Source organism: Lissotriton helveticus, chromosome 5_1 (genome assembly GCF_964261635.1).
Source record: "Lissotriton helveticus chromosome 5_1, aLisHel1.1, whole genome shotgun sequence".
NCBI classification, from domain to species: Eukaryota; Metazoa; Chordata; class Amphibia; order Caudata; family Salamandridae; genus Lissotriton; species Lissotriton helveticus.
Window position 1 is genome coordinate 819,167,608 of NC_136065.1, and position 21,140 is coordinate 819,188,747.

At 42.4% G+C, this 21,140-nt stretch overlaps 1 protein-coding gene across 1 annotated transcript in view; it reads right to left on the reverse strand.

The window, feature by feature from the left end:
* The window catches only part of GRID1 (glutamate ionotropic receptor delta type subunit 1), a 2,290,275-nt gene that overhangs the window by 304,348 nt on the left and 1,964,787 nt on the right, over positions 1–21,140 (reverse strand). The window lies entirely within an intron of this gene.

Sequence of the window (21,140 nt, forward strand, 5' to 3'; positions counted from 1 at the left end):
TTATAACCTATAATTAATTGGAGACCCTTTTTCCCTATTTCCCTATCGCGATTCATATCTTTTCCTGATTAAAAAAGCAGTTCTAATAAAATTTAACACAGCACAACAAATGACGGCATTGGATAAAGATTGTAAATTATTAAAACCTTCCTGGTATGAGCAAGGGGAGATTTCCCTCAAGATAGGCCTAATAAAACCTGCCCTTATGTCTTTATATAAAGTGCAAAACAGCATAAAGTGCATTGTGCTTTGTTCGGCTAAATTATTACATGGGCAGGGAGTCAATCTCTCACACCAACACACCTGATTCAGAAAAGCCACAAGAAAGTGCAGTGTGCAGAGACGAAATCTGGTCAGAAGGAAGCGTGATTGTGTATAAGTACTAAAAGATACAATTGTTGGAGGTTTAACAACCCAGGGGTTGAAGTTTCATCATAAATGTTAGATGTTCTTAGCTCGTTATAATAGGCATTTTTAATAATTAATTTTATATTGGATTGTATACCATCAGGGTTTTCATATTAATTTCCAAGGCTGATTAAAAGCATTTTTAACATAGCAAAGTCAGTCAATGGACGATGCATTTTCCAAGCTTATACTGTCCCTTATAATCGCTCTGGTGAATGATAATTCCTCCGAAGACCACACTTTCCCCCATAAAGATCAAGGGGCAATTTTAACTCCATCTTCAACATAATCCAATCCCAGTTCAGAGTGACAACATTTTGTGGGAGAACTGATGGGGACCATCAACAATCTTTTCATAAACTTATTTTCCAAAATTTGTAACTGGATGGTTTTTTGACTTCTCCATACTCCTGCCCGGCATTTTGATTTATATAGTATAAGAATTTCTGCCACTGGCTTATGTCCCAATTTGGATGCAAAGCGAAACCAGCCCTCTATATTTCTACTGGTCTGTTGTGCCCTAGTTGCAATCGAGTGGTCCCAATTCAATTTATTGTTAAAAACATTCCCTTAATATGTAAAAGAGGGCACCTTTTCAATGGTTCTTCCATTTACCACAAATTTTCTCGTTTTTATTTTTGTAAGGCCACAGACCATGATAGAGGACTTACTAAAATTCACTTTAACATCCAATGCCATCATAAAATCAGTAAAAGCAATCAGGGCTTTTGAAAGGTTGATAGCTGTCAAAGTCATCAGTACAGTGTTGTCAGCATATGACAACAAGGGAACCAACTTGCCTCCTATAATCTGATAGTCCAGATGCTGGTCTTTTAGGAATTTCTCCACCACATTTGTGTATAAAAGAAATAAAAAGGGGGCCAGAATACATCCCTGTTGTACACCCTCTGTTGACACACTAGGCCTAGTTTTCTCTCCTCCTGGTCCCATAACGAATAGAAACAGAGGTAGATAAATGCATCCTACGGAAGAGGGTAATAAGTGCTTCCTCAAAGCCCATCTTTTCTATATTAAGCCACGGCTTTCCCCTATTAACTGTGTCAAATGCCTGGATAAGTCTATTTAGGCCAAGCGGATTGATCCTCTCTTGGCCCTCATGTACTTACCCATGACTAAGGACAGATTGAGGCATTGTTCATTCATGCCCATTCCTTTCCTAAAGCCGTATTGTGATATGGGATATCAGGCCAGAATCATTAGCCCACGACTCAAGATGGGCAAGAATTACCCTCCCCAGGATCATTCCTGCTACCCTTCTTGTATATCGGGACCACCACAGCCTCTTTCCTTGAGACTGGAATGTGGCCCACTATTATTGATTTAAAAACATTTGCCAGCAATGGTGCCCATTATAGTGGGTTACCTCTAAACATATCCAAAGGGACACCGTCCGGCCATGGGGCTTTCGCAGACATGCTCTTCGCCAGTGCATCTTCAACCTCACAAATAGAAATGGATAAGCTTAGTTGGTTCGCAGTTACAGAATTAACAACTATGTCTTCTTTTTGGTCTTGCAATGATACACCTTTAGGATTGAATATCTTTGAAAAATTAGCTATCCAGGCAGCCCCTGTTATTAACGATACCATGTTCCTAGCCTCAATGTAAAAAGGGGGCAATCTATACCTTCCCAGAAGCCTCTAGAGTCCTTGAAGGCACGGGCTCTAGCCAGATGTGCCCTTGTTAGTCTTCTTAACTTGTCCTTTCTCTGCCTGATTACTTGTTTATAGCCCTTTTTATGCCTTTTTAGGCCTTACAGCACGCAGCATTAAACCATTTTATTTTCTGAGCTTCTTTTCTCTTCACAGAACTAGTCAGATTGGTAGCCACGTCTTTACAAATGTCTTCAAAGCTCTGAATGACCACCTCCGGACTAAGAGCATCAGATAAGCTTGTCATAACCTTGTCAATATTAGAACGCACAATGTTCTTTTGGAATTGAACGGAATTTATTTTACTCCATTTTAATCTCACCCCCTGGTTAGAATTATAATTCATAGGGCAATCATCACTATTACCCTTTAATGCCTTGATTTGCAAGCTAGCAACTAGAGGGTTGTGATCACTGGTGGGGTTGGTTTCTACCATAAAGTTATCTACCAAGTGGGAACATTTCCTTGAAATCAATATGAAATCTATAGTATTTACCCTACCCCCTCCCTGGAATGTTGGATATTGTTTAAGTGGAGTGCAAAGTGCAAACCAAAGTATCGGCAAAACATAGGTTGTTCATACGATAATATCGTTTTGGGCATCACCCTGCACGATGTGTTTAAAATGGGAGAGTGATTGATTTTCAGTGTCAAACACCCCACAAACCAAGTGCGTACTAATGACATAAGGTACAATTAAAGTCACCCACCCAAATTATACAAACAGGAAAGCATTTAACCACGGCCTTATTAATCCCGTCTTTTAGACTATTAATGACCTCACAATCATTTTGATCAAAGATGTTATAATACCAATTCATCAATAATATTGGAACATCAGTCAGATTTGAGATCAAGATGATCTAAAACCAAGGAGAATCCAAAATATTCTCTATCTTTATTGATCCATATTTTACAGAGATCAAGATCACTAAGCCCCCCTTTGCCCGCCCTATAGCAGATGGAATTGCCTGGACATTAAATGAACAGAAACCATCAATAACAACCTCATCTCTGTTCCATGTTTTTGTAGACAGATAATGTCAAACATCTTAACATATGATACCCAGGCCTCATCTAAGAATCTTGATCTAATGCCCGCGATGTTCCACAAGACCATTCTTAATACATGGGCATTTTGGCTAAGTACATCTGCCTCTCCACCCCCAGCGTCCACATTGGGCTGTATTGCTAACAAAATACTTGATTCCCCATTGGCCCTCTCACCAATTTCTATGGCCGATTGTGATGGGTATTCTAAACTATCTGCTTGGTCAATTACATATGAGCAAGCCGCCCTACCATTAAAGGGATCAGGAGCTATCTTTGGATTACTATTTGTATTTTTCAATTTCTCTAGGCCACTCATGTTTGGTGCCAGTCAGTCTATATCTCCAAGACCACTCAGTGGCTCATATCGATTTGGGTAATACAATGGAGGGTAAATAAGGTGTTGATTAATTTGTCTGGCCCTCGCCCTTTCTAAATCAGTCCCCAGATCTCTCGGTGGCTGGTAAAAAAAAATCAATTGCAGAATAGAGACTACCCTTGAGCACAGGGACCAGGTGTTAGACCTTTCTAAAATAATTTTAACTAAGCCCTAGGATCTAAAAGATAGAACAATACAGTCCCCTGGTAGTTTCTTAGTGGACTCCCCAACCCACCCTATCCGACGTAAATTCTGCAAAACAGTAAATCATTCATCCCAATCTTCTCACTCAAAAAATGAAGTGACTTATTCCTCAGTGAGGACTAGTGCTCAACGGAGGCAGGTGGCAATGGAGGAGCATTGGCATATATTACAGTATAGGGGGTAGCTTCAGGAGGTAAATGGAGGTTTGTGTTTACACCCTCAAGAATGTTTTGCTTACCTCCTATTAAACTTGGAATGTGATGCCTTTTGTTCCCTGTGGTTAACTTATGCTTTTATGGATGTACATTTTACACCGAATAAAGCTGTTTTGATTGATTGATTGGTTAACACTTGGAACGTTTGCTGCCCGGGCTAAGTCATTTACATGTGAAGGAACCTCCACTCTATGTTGTGACAGCCCCTCCCCCCTTTTCATAACAGACTAATCTGGTTGGCAGTAGCATTAGCAGGTATGTTTTATCCTTATTCCCATTCAAAACATTACTCACCACCAGTTATATTTAGCCCTACTATGATTGCTAGTTGACGTAAATATTTCAAAGTCCAACAATCTAATTTCAATAGATGACAACCTTTGAATCAGTGGATCTAGAAGAACTGCTACTGTAGTTTCAAGCTGTTTCCAAAAGTCAACCTCTACAGTAGTTGACCCCCCCCCCGGAATAGTCTCAACGTTGGATAAGTTTGTCTCTTGGATGAGCTCTTTATCAGTAGATTTATTCCTGCGAAGCTTTGGTGATGGTAGATGTTGTTTGCCCACGGCTTGGCCCTTTCTTTTCTTTGCGGGTGGCGCAAAACTGTTCATGTGATTGGTTTTAGATTTGACTTTTTGACCCCGAGTGACCACATTTGGCTTGATCGATGATCTAGGAGTGTCAGCGTTATTCGGTGTTGTATGAACTTCTATAATTTCAGAATCTTGATTTGTTGTGGGTAGTCTATTGTTTTGGGATGCAGGATCTTCCAGGGTTGAATATGAGGCAGGGGCAACAGGAGCTTGGGCCATAGGGTCGGTTCTATTATCTATATTTAGCACAGGTTCAAGAGAAAGTCTCTGCTCAGTTAGTACCATTTGGTACATAAGTACCGCCTCCGCCCGACTGATCGTCAACGTCGCCCGCCGCAGCCACATCACCCCCACCTGAGAGACCTACACTGGCTCCCCGTCGACAAGAGGATCACCTTCAAGCTCCTCACCCACGCACGCAAAGCACTCCACAACACCGGACCAGCCTACCTGAACAACAGACTCAGCTTCTACACCCCCACCTGCCAGCACCACTCCGCCAGCCTCGTCCTCGCTGCTTTCCCCCGCATCCAAAGAATGACCTCCGGTGGCAGACCCTTCTCCTACCTCGCCGCCAAGACCCGGAACACCCTCCCTACCCACATACGGCAGACCCAAGACCTACTCGCCTTCAGAAGACTCTTCAAGACCTGGCTCTTCGAGCAGTAGCGGCACCCCCCTCCCCTCAGCACCTTGAGACCCTCACGGGTAAGTAGCACGCTTCACAAGTACTCTGATTGATTGATTGACTCAGCCCTTAGTAAAAATGTGTCCAATGTCCCCACAACCCCCTGCCCATTTCCTGGCCTAAGCTTAGTCATAATGACCTGACCATACAGACTATAATACTTTTTATTTATGGCACTGTCCCTTAATAATGCCTGTCTCCGGGAGCCCGTTGACAATATAAGATATTGATATTATGGCACAGCTCACCCTCGATCAGTCTCAGACGGGCCCGCCCTTGGTCCGGGCTTGGTCCGGGCACCATCCACGCACACGACCCACGTTGCGGGAGTCTGCAGTGATTTTTTTTAGTGCCTCCAGGCGCAGTTGGCATTGCTGTCAGCTGTGTGCAACGGGCCTCGAGTGTGAGGCAGGCTGGAAGATGTGGTCCTCCGGGGCCAGGCAGAAAGCCAAGGCAAGCAAGAGCAGCAGAAAAGGAACCCGCACTGCGGGAGTCTGCGGTGGTTTTTGTAGCGCCTCCAGGCGCAGTTGGGTTTGCTGTCAGCTGTGTGCCCCGAGCCTCGAGCGTGAGGCAGGCTGGAAGATGTGGTCCGGGACCAGGCAGAAAGCAAAGGCAAGCAGAAGCAGCAGAAAAGGAATCCGCGCTGCGGGAGTCTGCGGTGGTTTTTGTAGCGCCTCCAGGCGCAGTTGGGTTTGCTGTCAGCTGTGTGCCCTGAGCCTCGAGCGTGAGGCGGGCTAGAAGATGTGGTCCTCCGGGACCAGGCAGAAAACAAAGGTAAGCAGCAGAAAAGCAACCCGCGCTGCGGGAGTCTGCGGCGGTTTTTGTAGCGCCTCCAGGCACAGTTGGGATTGCTCTCAGCTGTGTGCCACGAGCCTCTAGCGTGAGGCAGGCAGAAAGCAAAGGCAAGCAGAAGCGGCAGAAAAGGAACCATGCAATCATTTATAGTTTAAGTTGGCTAGAGGTCAGGGAAATGATTCCATCTACATTCAAAATGTGTGCCTCATTAAAAACAAACCCAAGAATTTCTAGCACTGTCAATATTTTTATGTAACGTTTTACTTGTAGATTTTAAGTATCATACATCAAAGCGTACTGATTACATCAAAGATGTAACCAAAAGACTGGATGATGTTTTTTGTGCTAATATTCTATGTGAAAAAAATCAGCAAGCAATAATAAAGTTGTAAAGGGTCTATGATTTCTCATGTTTCCCAAAAATACCCTTTTTGCCTTCTTTGTAACATTTATAATGGGGGAGGCCTCTATAATATCTGCCTCCCTGCCTCTTTTCCTGCATGCCTACAGGGCCAGCTTTAGCTGTGGTGGCGCACAGTGTTGCAATGTTTCATGCCACCCCCTGATTCCTGCGCACTCTCCCTCCAACAGTGTTCCTCATCTCTCCGTAGCCCCTCTATTAAAAACATTTATCTTGTGTTATAGCGCTACTCATACCAGTAATGGGTGTCACAGCAAAGCAAATGCAAAGCAATGCGAGTTACTGTTTCGGCCAAACAAGCCATAACAATTACAATTCAATATACAACTCAATTTACTATCAACAATTCATCCGATAAAATACTACGGTACAACTAATACAAATAATAATCCTTTAAGAACTGTGCAGTTCATTTAAGATGATCTTAGTTCATATACTAAAATTGTAGCTCCTATTTCTCACACAGATGAGAATATCTACCACTCTTTCCTTTGATAATATATAAAATAAGTTTAAAAGACAAGCAACCTATTTGCTAGCCAATCGTTTTGTCAATACACATTCTTTCAACAATAATGCACATTGCATAACTCGCTGACCCTGGCAGCCAAACTAATAAATACGTAATGTATAAATAGTATGTATAAATGCTTGGTTGCTAACTTAGTCTATGCCACTCCATTACAAGATTGTTCAACTTCCATATCAACGTTCAAATCAAGTATAGTCCTCAATTTTGTCTGTACCTAAATCCATCCTCAAAGCCAACATTGGAGCACCATGCTCCTGTAGTAGCAAACATATGAAATTATTTTCAGTGATTTGAATTTTTGTGCTTGCTTGTAACCTCAGGGCCATATGTAGAAGCAGTACTTTCTTTCATTTTATAGGATAGGATTGCTGATTTCACTGATCGTTTGCCCAATGAATTTGAGAACCTCACTATCCCTCTAGCTTGCTGTGCCAATATGAGTGTACTTTTTGATTGCTGATGGGACCACTTTCGTTTATCATCCAGTCGAATATCAAGATAATCGTAAGTGGATACTTGTTTCAATTATGTTTTATAAACCTTAAAAGTGGCTCGCAGTTTTTGATCTAAAATCATACATTTTGTTTTATCAACATTGAAGGACAATTCCCTTGCTGTACACAATTACTCAAAGCCTTCCAATAGACGATGCCTTGATATCTCCATTCTGGCCGACAGTACCGCATTGTCCGCAAAGAGCAAAATTGGAATGTAGTTGTTGCCTACTTTCGGGACATCCAAATTAAGATTTTTCAGAGTTGCAACAACGTCATTTATGTAAAAGTTAAAAAGTGTCAGGGCTAAGACACAGCCCTGTTTGACAACTTGCACGATTGGTATTTCAGTTGTATAATCCCCTCTTGTGCTAGATCTGATTCTAGTGGTATTATCAGAATGCAGAGCAATTAAGAGCTTCAATATGTCAACTAACTCAGCGTTGGAGCTGGAGCTCCGCTGCAAATTTCCTTGCTGCCTGTCGTCTGAGACCTGAGACCTCTAAACCCGGCTGTGTTGCCGCTGGCCCTGCCCTGTAGTCCCCCTGCCGCCGCAAGTCCATCCAAGCGGCCGCCGAGCGGGGGACTACCTTTCCCAGTGGGCTCAGGGGCGGACACGGCAGGCACGCGCCAGGAGGCGCTTTAAATAGACGTCATCGCCGGTGGAGCGGGTGTTCCGCTTTTAAACTAACTCAGCGTTGGAGCTGGAGCTCCGCTGCAAATTTCCTTGCTGCCTGTCGTCTGAGACCTGAGACCTCTAAACCCTGCTGTGTTGCCGCTAGCCCTGCCCTGTAGTCCCCCCGCCGCAGCAAGTCCATCCAAGCGGCCGCCGAGCGGGGGACTACCTTTCCCAGTGGGCTCAGGGGCGGACACGGCAGGCACGCGCCAGGAGGCGCTTTAAATAGACGTCATCGCCGGTGGAGCGGGTGTTCCGCTTTTAAACTAACTCAGCGTTGGAGCTGGAGCTCCGCTGCAAATTTCCTTGCTGCCTGTCGTCTGAGACCTGAGACCTCTAAACCCTGCTGTGTTGCCGCTGGCCCTGCCCTGTAGTCCCCCCGCCGCCGCAAGTCCATCCAAGCGGCCGCCGAGCGGGGGACTACCTTTCCCAGTGGGCTCAGGGGCGGACACGGCAGGCACGCGCCAGGAGGCGCTTTAAATAGACGTCATCGCCGGTGGAGCGGGTGTTCCGCTTTTAAACTAACTCAGCGTTGGAGCTGGAGCTCCGCTGCAAATTTCCTTGCTGCCTGTCGTCTGAGACCTGAGACCTCTAAACCCTGCTGTGTTGCCGCTGGCCCTGCCCTGTAGTCCCCCCGCCGCCGCAAGTCCATCCAAGTGGCCGCCGAGCGGGGGACTACCTTTCCCAGTGGGCTCAGGGGCGGACACGGCAGGCACGCGCCAGGAGGCGCTTTAAATAGACGTCATCGCCGGTGGAGCGGGTGTTCCGCTTTTAAACTAACTCAGCGTTGGAGCTGGAGCTCCGCTGCAAATTTCCTTGCTGCCTGTCGTCTGAGACCTGAGCCCTCTAAACCCTGCTGTGTTGCCGCTGGCCCTGCCCTGTAGTCCCCCCGCCGCCGCAAGTCCATCCAAGCGGCCGCCGAGCGGGGGACTCCCTTTCCCAGTGGGCTCAGGGGCGGACACGGCAGGCACGCGCCAGGAGGCGCTTTAAATAGACGTCATCGCCCGCGTCGCGAGAGCGCGCGGGAGTGCCCGGGGCGAAGCCCGGGCCCTCTGTGGCCCTCAGGGGACCAAAGGAGACGGGACGGGCCACCTCCCTAACGCTGCACAAACCCCTGGATTAAGGTGACTGAGATCCTCTTTTGTTTTCCGGTTTTCCGCTTTATGAACCGTTTTAGTAGCAAATACTTTTATATACTGATTTAATTACGGAATATTCTTTCACAATGACTAAAGTAAGAAAGACTCCTGTGGCCACAAGATCATCCACCAGAAATAAGACCACACCATCCACTCCCTTGCCGACATTAACTGCTATAGACCTAATGTTACAAAAAACTATTGGAGTAGTTGCAGATGCTATCCAAAATACGGAGAGGCGTCTTTCTTTAACTCCGGATTTATGCTTTCCCAACCTATCACAGCACACTACTGCAAACTCTACTGCAATCAATAACATCATGGACTCTTCATTTAATCAGGAGGAATCTCTCCTAATGCAGTCTTTTGCAGGGTTGCCAAGTGGTCAAAAAAGCAGTAAGAAAACTGTTCAAATGTCATCTCCTATAATTGTAAACAGCCTAGAACAAAGCCCCTTACTTGTTTCCAATTTGGGGGGCATTGATTGTTCTCCTCAACCCGGAATATCCACTTCAAGCTTACAAGGGGGCACTTGTGTTGAAGGCTCACCGAATGCCAATGTAATATCTGTTGACAACACACTACCCCCAAATAAGAGAAAGCGCCAACAAAAGAAACATGCAAAAACTAAATCCATAGTAAGGAAAATTTATAGACCATTAGGTCTTCACAAGCCATCGGCTAAGGATGTCTGGTTAAATTTCAGGTTGGCCAAAGCACCGAATGCCACACAAAATCTTACTTCTATACTTGCCACTAAGAATACAAGCACATTAAACGACATACAGGTAGATCACATTAAGACCTACTCAGCGAAATCAAGCCAGACTGAAAAATATAGTGTAGTGAACAACAAAATATCAACTGACCTGGAAGAACTGTTTAAATCTTTACTACAACCTTTGTGTGATAAAATCACCTGCATAGAGCAAACCTTAGCGAAATTTGAAAAACAGCAAAGTAAGGACACCTCTAGTATTTTGAAGATCCTTTCCGTGCCTAAAATAAAGGAAAGCTCTACACTTCCTAAAAATAATCTTAAACAAACAAAGATTCAGAGGACACAAACCAACTCTATCGCCCAAAGTAGTAGCTCTGTTCTGACACCTTTTTTACCTGTAAATACTTCAGTGCAAAACACTTTAACACCACCACAAGCCAATAATAACTTAGTTACAGCACAACCCCTGGACCCCTCACCCGAAAGCTACACTCCTGACACTGATGAGAGTGAATGGGCTGCGGAAGATATATCCTCTGAGCCTAGCGGTGGCCAATCCGAGCCACAAAGGCCAACAACCATACAAAACACTGCTTCTGATACACGTCCTATCCAAATACCCACAACAATAAAACCAAAAAAAACTACTCATATTCACCTCCCACCTGACTCTCATCGGTACACCATAATAATGATTGGGGTACCACAACTCGAGACAGGTAAAACAGAAAGCTATGGTGAACTGAAAAACAAAGTGAGCCATTGGCTAACTGCTCATAGACCAATTCCCCCATATGTCAGTGGTAAAATAACAAATGTCAGAAGAGTGGATTGGGTGGGAAATAGATTTAAATCCACTGAAGGTGACTGTGTTGTAGTTAATTTCAAGGATGGCCGTACGGCAAAGTTTATAACGGACTGGAAGGACAGCTCCATTAGCAGCCTGATCCGCACTATGGATCTGAGTTATTTTTACCCCCCGAATAACCATCCCCCAACACCGGTGCATTCTTTCTCCACCGCTGAACATGTAAGAGCCCCAGATAATTTTCACCAACATTATAGTGGGATAACACCTAGAAATCAAGGCCACTATATCGTAAAGGAGCAGCGTCAGCAAAGAAGGAATACATCTTGGGAACCCAGAGAGGTTAGATACGAAGGTACCTATCCAGAGAACTGGGAGGTTGCTCAGCGGACGTATTATCATCAAGAACACCCTCAACTCATAGATCCAAAAATCTATTATAATGTACCCGTCACTAACAGGTTTGATGCTTTTTATAATCAAAGTGATCTGGAGGGGGTTGACTGACTACAGGCTGGTCCATCTATATTATTGCCAGGCGAATTCGCAGAATCTGATTTCACAGAACCTAACCAAGAACAAGGAGTGGCATACAAACAAGCCATAGTAGCCCCCCCTTTGTTGACAAAGCTAGGCAACCCCAGTAAGCTATTGTCAGCCATGGTCAACCCATCCAATAACAATAAATTTCCTGTCTTGCCTGAGGCTCATAACCCCCCCTTGGCCAACCTAGAACCAGACCTGGCCTGTATTGTGAACGTGGGGGCGATGAACATAGATACAGCCAATCCAAAGATAACTCCAGTTAATAGAAAAACTTTGATAGAATCAGTATCCGGTGACTGTAGTTTAAGCCTACTTTCCTGGAACATAGCCGGCTTGACTGATAAATTATGTGAGCCCGCTTGGTTAATATCTATTAAAAAATACACAATTATATGCCTTCAAGAGACATGGATGGAGGATAAAAAAATCCACATTGAGGGCTTCCAAAGCTTTGTTATACCAGCAGCTGCATCAATCAGGGGCAGAGCAAAGGGGGGTTTGGCCATCTTCATCAACTTAGGTCTGCGTTGCAAAATAAGTAACTGTTATAATGCCAATCGGAACATTCAGATTCTTGAACTAAAGAGCGGCAGAAGTGTTTTGACCCTGATTAATTTTTACAATGCTAATGGTAATGGTGACTGTAATATTTTGTCCTTAACAGAGATATTGAGAGAAACTGTATGTAATGTGTCACGGAAGTTGTTGATTGCAGGTGATTTCAATGTACACCCATGTGGTAATCCAGGCCTCACCCCAATGGGTTCTTTGGGATGTAACAATATAGAAGGTTTCCATTTCGCCCACACTAGGGGAGGCAAGAACTTAAATGATCTGGTGAACGAAAACAATTTAATTGTAACCATGTCTATGGTTCCTGAAACAAAGGTCTATGATGTTACAACTTTTAAAGGACATGGTCAGGGATCTTTTATAGACTATATACTGGTTTCCCCAGATCTCGCAACTTGGGTCTCGAATTTCACCATTCTTTCGAGCGCTCATAGTGATCATAATCCCCTAACTATCAAACTGGGTGGGACTTTATTCAAACAACGCATGCCCCGCAATGATCGGGGAACGATGAGCTGTACAAATGGCAGACGTCGTATAAAATGGACAATGGTAAACCAAGAAAATGTTTACTCTAAAATAAATAAAGTTTGTGAGGAGGAATTGTCAATATGTACATCCCTATACTCACCTCCTCAGAACACTTTGTCTGGGTTTGAGGCGTTAGTTTTAAAAATTGGCCCTATGCTAACAGCACCAACAAAAGGACAATGTGATAACAACTCCAAATGGTTTGACCATAACTGCTCAAAGGCAAGCAGAGATTTGAAGAATGCTCTAAAAATCAAACCCAGAGACTATGATCAAATAAGAAATCTTCGATCGATACACAAGAAGGCATTAGTCGCTAGGAAAAAAGAAATTAAGGCCAACACTATAGAGTCTCTCCTTGACCCCTCAGTGTTGGGGAACAGCAGTAAGTTCTGGCAAATTATCAACAAACCTCTGTTTGATAATCCTAATGATACAGCCCTTGGTACTAACATCTCTGAGGAGGAGTGGGTGTTCCATTTTAGCACAATTTTTAAAAGTCATGAGCAACAGGAAGAAAATGTCTTCATAACTCCATCCGATAATTCTTTAAGCTTTTCAGTTAACGAGATTGAAAGGGGTATCCAGGGACTAACTAGCAATAAGGCCCCGGGCCCGGATGGTTTACCCCCAGACCTCTTTAAGTCAAGTATTTCCTTCTGGGCTCCCGTCCTCACTGCTGTAGTAAATGCAGCAGTGATCTCGGGGTGCCCAAATGTGTGGGGGTTATCGACCATAGTCCCTGTTTTTAAAAAGGGCGATCGCAGTAGCCCACTATGTTACAGGCCGATATCCCTAATAAATTCAGTAGCCAAAGTGGTAGGAGGAATAATCCTGAATAGGTTATCTACATGGGCCAAAGAAAATAATATTTTATCATCCATACAATATGGATTCAGACCTGGCCACTCGACAATTACACAGTGTCTGAACCTGTATTTGATTTTAAGTAAGTATACCCTGGCCAAAGAAGGAACAGTCTATATGGCATTTATGGACTTATCATCCGCCTTTGACTGCGTGGACAGAGGCATACTATGGGCTACCTTGATAAAAATGGGCGTAGAGAGGAATCTTGTTAACTTTTTGGCCGATCTGCACTCGGACACAAGGGCCAATGTCCGTTACACCCAAGACCTAAAAGTAACGGGCGAATTTAGAATAAATCGGGGTGTACGACAGGGGTGCATCCTGGCTCCATTCCTCTTCAATCTGTATATCAACGAATTGGAGGAATTTCTCCTAAAAATTGAAGCTGACTACCCCTTTGTAGAGCGCAAAGGGGTTCCTGTTCTGCTTTATGCAGATGATGCTGTACTCATTTCTAGAACAGCAAATGGCCTTCAGAAACTACTAAATTCCTTCTTTAAGTTCATGGAGTCCCGTGGATTAAGTATAAATAACTCTAAGTCCTACGTTATGAAAATAGGTCAGGGTATACGGAAAACAAATTCTTTTTGTATAAATGGGGAGAAAATCCCTACCACTAACACCTTTTCATACCTTGGAGTCCTCTTAGATCATGAATTATCCTGGGGTCCCGCAGTCATCAAAAAGAAGGGTGAGGCAACTCGTGTAAATGCGGCCATTCTTGGCTTCGCGAAAAAAATGGGAAACTGTCCAACGGCCGCCCTGCTCAAATTATACCAGGCAAAAAGTGTTGCTGTCACCAGCTATGGAAGCGAGCTCTGGGGCTACTGTAAGATAAAGGACCTAGAGGTTACAGAAAATAATGTTTTGAAAAAGATACTGAGGCTACCAAGGGGCACAGGGAATTTCTCGATACATGAGGAGCTGGGTGTTCCCTATTTAAGTGACAGAATTGCATTGAACCCGGTACTGTGCTGGTTGAATTGTTGGCTTAATAAAGATATACCTCTCACCCAAGCTTTGTTAAAAGAAGCCTTAACACTTGATGGGAGGTTTCAAGTTCCGTGGTTGAAGTATATAAAGGACTGTTTGACGGCAATTGGCCGGTCTGACCTGTTTTTTGCCCCCAATTTGATTAGGAAACCTGATGTTATACTTGTAAAAAATGCTATGTTAATACTAAGATGTTCAGACAGGGAAGAGGTTGAGTTACAGAAGGACAGTGTTAGGAAACACTTACTACTTAAAACCTGTCCACAAATGGAACCCTACTTGTCATGGCATTTGACTGGCTATGAACGTTTTTTGTTAACAAGGTTTCGTTTCGACATATTTCATCTTCTACTGGCGGTCCCAAGCGGGGCTCATCGGGGGGAGAAGTTGCCAGCTTGCGGCTGCGACGGGAAGTCTCCGCAAGACTTGGCACACTTTTTATTTACTTGTCCTTATTACACTTTACCACGGAAATTATATCTTAAACCATGTCTTAAAAAATTGAATTTTATCCAAGTCAAACCCGCACTTTACTTTACTATCTTCAATTGCTGAATTGTGACTGCACTTTATTTGTCTGTAACTTTTTAAAATCAGCCAGTACCTTTAGGAAAAGTATGGATGGATAATTATGCTGCTAATGCTCTAGGTACTTTTAATTTTCATAATGAATCTATTTATGTTTTTAATGTATTTTTAATAATGTTAATGCTCATGTTGCCCGCTGTTATCGCTGCTATCTCTTTTTTACCTTTTACTGTGTATTGGACCTCTTACTTGTCAAAATGAATTATCCGGACTGTTTTTAATTGTTTGTTGATGATATGTACTTTTATGATTGTAATTTTTACAATCGAATAAAGTTATTTGAACTTGAACTTGATGTCAACAGGGATGCCAATTCTATTTCAACTTTGCCACAACATCGGGCGATCAACCCTATCAAAGGCTGTCGGAAGGTCCCAAAAAACCAGGAAGAGTGGAGAGTTTTGAAGGTGTATATATATATATATATATATATATATCCTCACAAATTGTCCCTTCATTCAGGAACATAATAGGAGCACACGCAGGCTTGATTCTTAAAACATTTATTTCATCTCGCATGACGCGTTTCAGCCGCCAGGCCTTTATCGAATGCTATGTGATGAAAACCGATCGTTGATGTTCCAAAGTTTAAATAGCTCATAACGCTCGCCTTCTTTGTCGTGGCAAGCAAGAGAGGACTGCATTTGCATCATGGTCCTATTTGTTATTTTTCGGCGCCATTATTGAATATGGGTAAATGCATTTCAGTCCCATGATAATGTTGTCTCATTTTCCTGTTGACTTTGGAAAAAAAATAACCTCCCTCATGATGGGTTTGAATGTTAATGCCTTACACAAATGTCCGATATTTTAGGCCACTGTCAGTCTCTCTCCAGATGCAGTTGTTTTCTGATGCTATTTATGTAACATGCCTTTCGTCAGCCACTCAGTGCACTTCAGAGTTTCTGTACCTGAAAGTACTGATGTAAGTAATCAGCGCTTATACATGTCGTCATGTCCCAACTCGAAGGTCAGCAGGCACATCCTTCATTTTGCTCGGGTGGTTCAGGCAGTTTCAAATTTATGTTCATACAAACGCCAAATAAACTGTCGAACTCCTTACGTGACGGGTGCTTCCTTCGTGCATTTGGCTTGAACGTAATTAATTCCTCACAAATTGTCCCTTCATTCAGGAACATAATAGGAGCACACGCAGGCTTGATTCTTAAAACATTTATTTCATCTCGCATGACGCGTTTCAGCCACCAGGCCTTTATCAAATGCTATGTGATGAAAACCGATCGTTGATGTTCCAAAGTTTACTTACATCAGTACTTTCAGGTACAGAAACTCTGAAGTGCACTGAGTGGCTGACGAAAGGCATGTTACATAAATAGCATCAGAAAACAACTGCATCTGGAGAGAGACTGACAGTGGCCTAAAATATCGGACATTTGTGTAAGGTAATAACATTCAAACCCATCATGAGGGAGGAAACTTATTTCCAAAGTCAACAGGAAAATGAGACAACATTATCATGGGACTGAAATGCATTTACCCATATTCAATGATGGCGCCGAAAAATAACAAATAGGACCATGATGCAAATGCAGTCCTCTCTTGCTTGCCACGACAAAGAAGGCGAGCGTCATGAGCTATTTAAACTTTGGAACATCAACGATCGGTTTTCATCACATAGCATTTGATAAAGGCCTGGCGGCTGAAACGTGTCATGCGAAATGAAATAAATGTTTTAAGAATCAAGCCTGCGTGTGCTCCTATTATGCTCCTGAATGAAGGGACAATTTGTGAGGAATTAATTACGTGCAAGCCAAATGCACGAAGGAAGCACCCATCACGTAAGGAGTTCGACAGTTTGTTTGGCCTTTGTATGAACATATATATATATATATATATATATATATATACCTTCAAAACTCTTCACTCTTCCTGGTTTTTTAAACTCTAACGAACCCACTGACATTGCAGGAAGTGGCATATGAGAAAGAGTCCCTGGACTCGAAACGCGTCATGCCTGTGAATCTTTTAATAAAAGAACATTTCAAGTGTTGCTGGTGTGACCCGTGCAGCGTTGTGAATAGCGCACGTCTCTTTTGGATTTACAGAGGTGTCTGACACATCTCAAGACGGGCCCCGATCCGCGAGGAAGAGGCACTTCAATTTGTCAGGGTGATGTAACATGAAGCGTGGAGCTTCCTTGAAAGGGTGCCCTCCGGCTGCCAAAACAGACACAAACAGAGAGTTTGAGATGAAAGGGCCACCGTGTGAGGCCCGCCCCAACTTGGTGAATGGACATTTTAAGCAGCTAGGATTTGCTGAGGATTTCCCCTCAGCACTGCATACTTGAGGCAAGGACTTTGAAAGATTAATGTAAAGCTGCACGGAAACCCAGTGGTAGTGAAACTGAACTTGTGCACCGTGACCGAGGTATGGAACTGTCCGTTTAAAAGCATGATTTGCACTCAGTACTCTGTGGACTAAGTGGGGTTTTACCGAAATCGACTTTGGAAACCAGCATTATTGTAAAGGGCAGTTATGGAGCACTTTGGGAAATGCAGTCCCGGATGAGTTAATTAAAAGTTTATGAGAACAATTAACAAAGGGAACCATGATATGAGCGCCACTTGGGGGTAACTTACTAACCTAATATAAAAATAAGTACTCACCTTTGTTATATTACTGGAAAATAGTGTGAATTACCAAGAAGAAAATCCTTTACGAACTGTCCCTTTAACTGGATGAAATGGACCAATGTCTTAAAAGCTACATTTTTTAAACTCTAACGAACCCACTGACATTGCAGCAAGTGGCATATGAGGAAGAGTCGCTGGACTCGAAACGCGTCATGTCTGTGAATCTTTTAATAAAAGAACATTTCAAGTGTTGCTGGTGTGGCCCGCATAGCGTTGTGAATAGCGCACATCTCTTTTGGATATATATATATATATAGAGCAAATTAGATTTAGTCCGAAGACCTGATCTACCTATTCTGGCCCCTCCGGAACCCAGCTGGGTACGGTGTTATCAAACCTAAGTCTTCCAACCATTGGTGTAAGTGAGATAAAAGAAATGTTCCAAATATTTTGCCCACACCATCAGGTAAAGAAATCGGTCGATAATTAGTGACAAGATCTCTCGGGCCCCTTTGTGCATGGGCACGATTATTGATTTCCATCATGAATGTGGGATTTCTCTCAGGATCCAGATGGTATTAAAGGTTTGGATTAGATAAGTAGACCAAAGAGTTAACTCATTGCGAAAGACAGCTGATGGAATTTGTCTGGGCCAGCCACTTTATGAGGCTTGTGCACCTTGATTGCTTGCTCAACGTCCTGTACAGTAAATTGTTACTTTTGCCCTCTAGTCATAGAATATGCTGAAGGTGTAAGAAATGTCATAGATTTCTGTTTGCTTTCTGAATTCCATTTCTGTTTTCCTTCTCCCTTATTCCCACTGGCACTGTGGCTGTCGGCTGTTGATTGTTGACAGCGCAATACTGGAGTATCCGACCCATTATGCAAGGACTCTGCGTCATTTTTAAATAGGGTGTCAAAGCACTTTACATTACGCACACATCAGACAAATGAATCATACATCTATAAATCAGCTCATAGGAAAGATTACATAAAACAATGAGGATTATAAGGTGTAGGATTCACTTCATCCATTCTGGCAGGTGTAGTGTCTTGTGAGTTAGAGATGACGGGACCCTTTTGTTTAATGATGGATTCAGTAGAACAGAGACCTAAGTTCGTGGGTGTGGGTGGTAGAATTTATGCTGTAGAATGTTCAGTTAATTGTTACAAATTCAGGAATAAAGATGTGTAATACCAAGCTCCCTGGTGGCATGATCATTTGCATGTACCCGGACTTGGAAGGATGCTACAGTAGGCAGTAGAGTTTAACGTTATTTGGTCTGGCGAAGCACAAGCTCAGGATTTATAATGTACCCCAAGGGTTGGCTTAACCAATAAGAATGTATTTCCACCCAAACAAACCCTTTTTACCAACATTAAGATAATGAAGGACTAGAAAAAATACATATAGCTCTAACCTATATCTTACAGGTGCAAGCGGCTCTTTGATGGCAGTTCATAGGTCATTGTACTATATCAGGTTTGTAACTTATGAACTGCAAGTAACAGAGGGATATCTGTGACAAAAGTAGTAACCCACTGAGTTACCCACAAAAAAACCAGTTCTATGATCTGCATTGTACACATTCTTTGCTGCAGGCAGATTAATCCTCTGCGCTACTTTATGATGAGCTAAAACTACCACTACTCATAACGCTGATCTCTTTCTAGCATGAACATTAATCACAAGAGTAATCCTGACATTTGTTTGTCGACAGAAAATTGTTGGACACAAAAGGAACTTTGCAGCAGGTGCTTCTAAACCCATAAGTTTTTTCTACAAACAGTTCCCTGCCAGCTCAGTGGCTGATGGCCCTGATTCCTTGTCAACCGCCGCTAATGCTAAGGTGCCCTTTAAGTGCTCATCCACTGCTTACATTCTCTAGATCTGAATTTGCACTATTACCACTGCTACATGCTCCTCTTTTAGCCCATAGAGCCTATGTAAGTAAAAACACTAAATGCTCACTTTTAACAGTGGTTAAATACTTACCACTGACATCTTTTGTGACCTGAGGCACCCTTATTAAATTCCTTTAGGGCCAACACTTATTTCCATTCCTCAAATGCAAGTAAGTTGAGGGACATTAAATTGTCTCAAAGTCACAGTTGCTATTTACAGTGGGTAGAGACTGAAACGCAGGGCTTTTAAAAGCAATGGATTATTCTGATCAATGTTTGCTGGTTAAACACATGTTACTGTTCATTATGGTGTATAGGGATAACTTTGCACCAAAACCTTTCCATATCAACTCAATTTTTCAAAACAAAGCACATGGTTTTAATGCATCCTTGACCAAGGAAGCCACCATGTAGCAGTCACTTGTACTTAATGGGTTAGGTGTTTACTTAATTATGTGTATAAACAAAGTTGATTTCTCATTGTGATTGCACAACAACAAAAAGGAGGCCTTCAAAAGAGCTTCAAATGTTCTGTTTATTGAACACAACGATTATAAAAAAATAAAATATAGGTGAGAAAAAGACCTCTAAAAATTAAATGGACTTCAGTAATGTAAAATGATTAAAAGTCTCATGGATGTGATCGGACATGGAAAATAAAACCCTTTGTAGATGTATATAGATGACTTTCTGATCCGGGAAACTAGGCTCAATTACATTTTCATGTTTTGTTTCTCTACTAATAAGTATGTTTTCACTCTGCTTCCACTTCCCAGTGGCAGGAATATTCTCCAAATATAGAATTAACTTTGTGGGATTAAATATCCTAGTTTGTGGTTCCAACCCTTACATTATTGTCCATAGTAATGTACAGCCAAAAAGCCTGGGAACTGTAGGTTACTAAATCCAGCAAGTAAACTACTCTGAATCCTGTTGTGACGCATCTGGTTGTCCATCTGTTAATTAGCATGAGCAAGATTGGTTTTGTCTACATTATTTGTACTGTTTTTTGGAGATGTTTAGGGAAGATGTTTTGGATGTTGCATAATCTTAACTTAGAACAGCAATTTTGTACTGTGGCACTAAGTGTTACATTTTATTGAAAGTTAAACATCCTGGATTTTTCTTGTCTACTATGTACCATAATATCTGTAATTTTGTAATTGTATTTAAGTATTATGTCTCATGGCATTTACTATTTGTTTTACAAAGTATGGTTATTACTTCAAAATAAATGACATTTAGTTGCACTACCTTGTACCATAAAAAGATGTGCACTTATACTTCCAATATATGTACATTTATGCTCCAATAAATGAAGTGTTTAACCTTTAAATTTAACATTTCAGGGCAGCTTTTAACCTGCACATATCAACTATGCCTTGAGTGTATAGTTACTCACATTTATTAGCAACATCCTCTGTTCAATATGGATCTAGTTAGCAAAGATATTGCACACCTAAGTTAAACTTAGGTAAGGACCCTGTGAATATAAATTTCCATTCCAGAATCACAAATTTAGGATAGGTAGGATTGTATGTTCCAATGGTGTACTAAAGAGTTCAAAAATGATGCTAGAATGACATATTCCTCATACTTACACAATTAAGTTAAGCAGTACATTTATGGGTGTTTTTGTGTAATTTCCTCTGAAAAAGTAGGAAGTCTCCAACAAACATGTATGGTTGCTGATATTCACTAATCTCCTCAGACAAAATAAATTGCCCTCTAGATGAAGTAATAG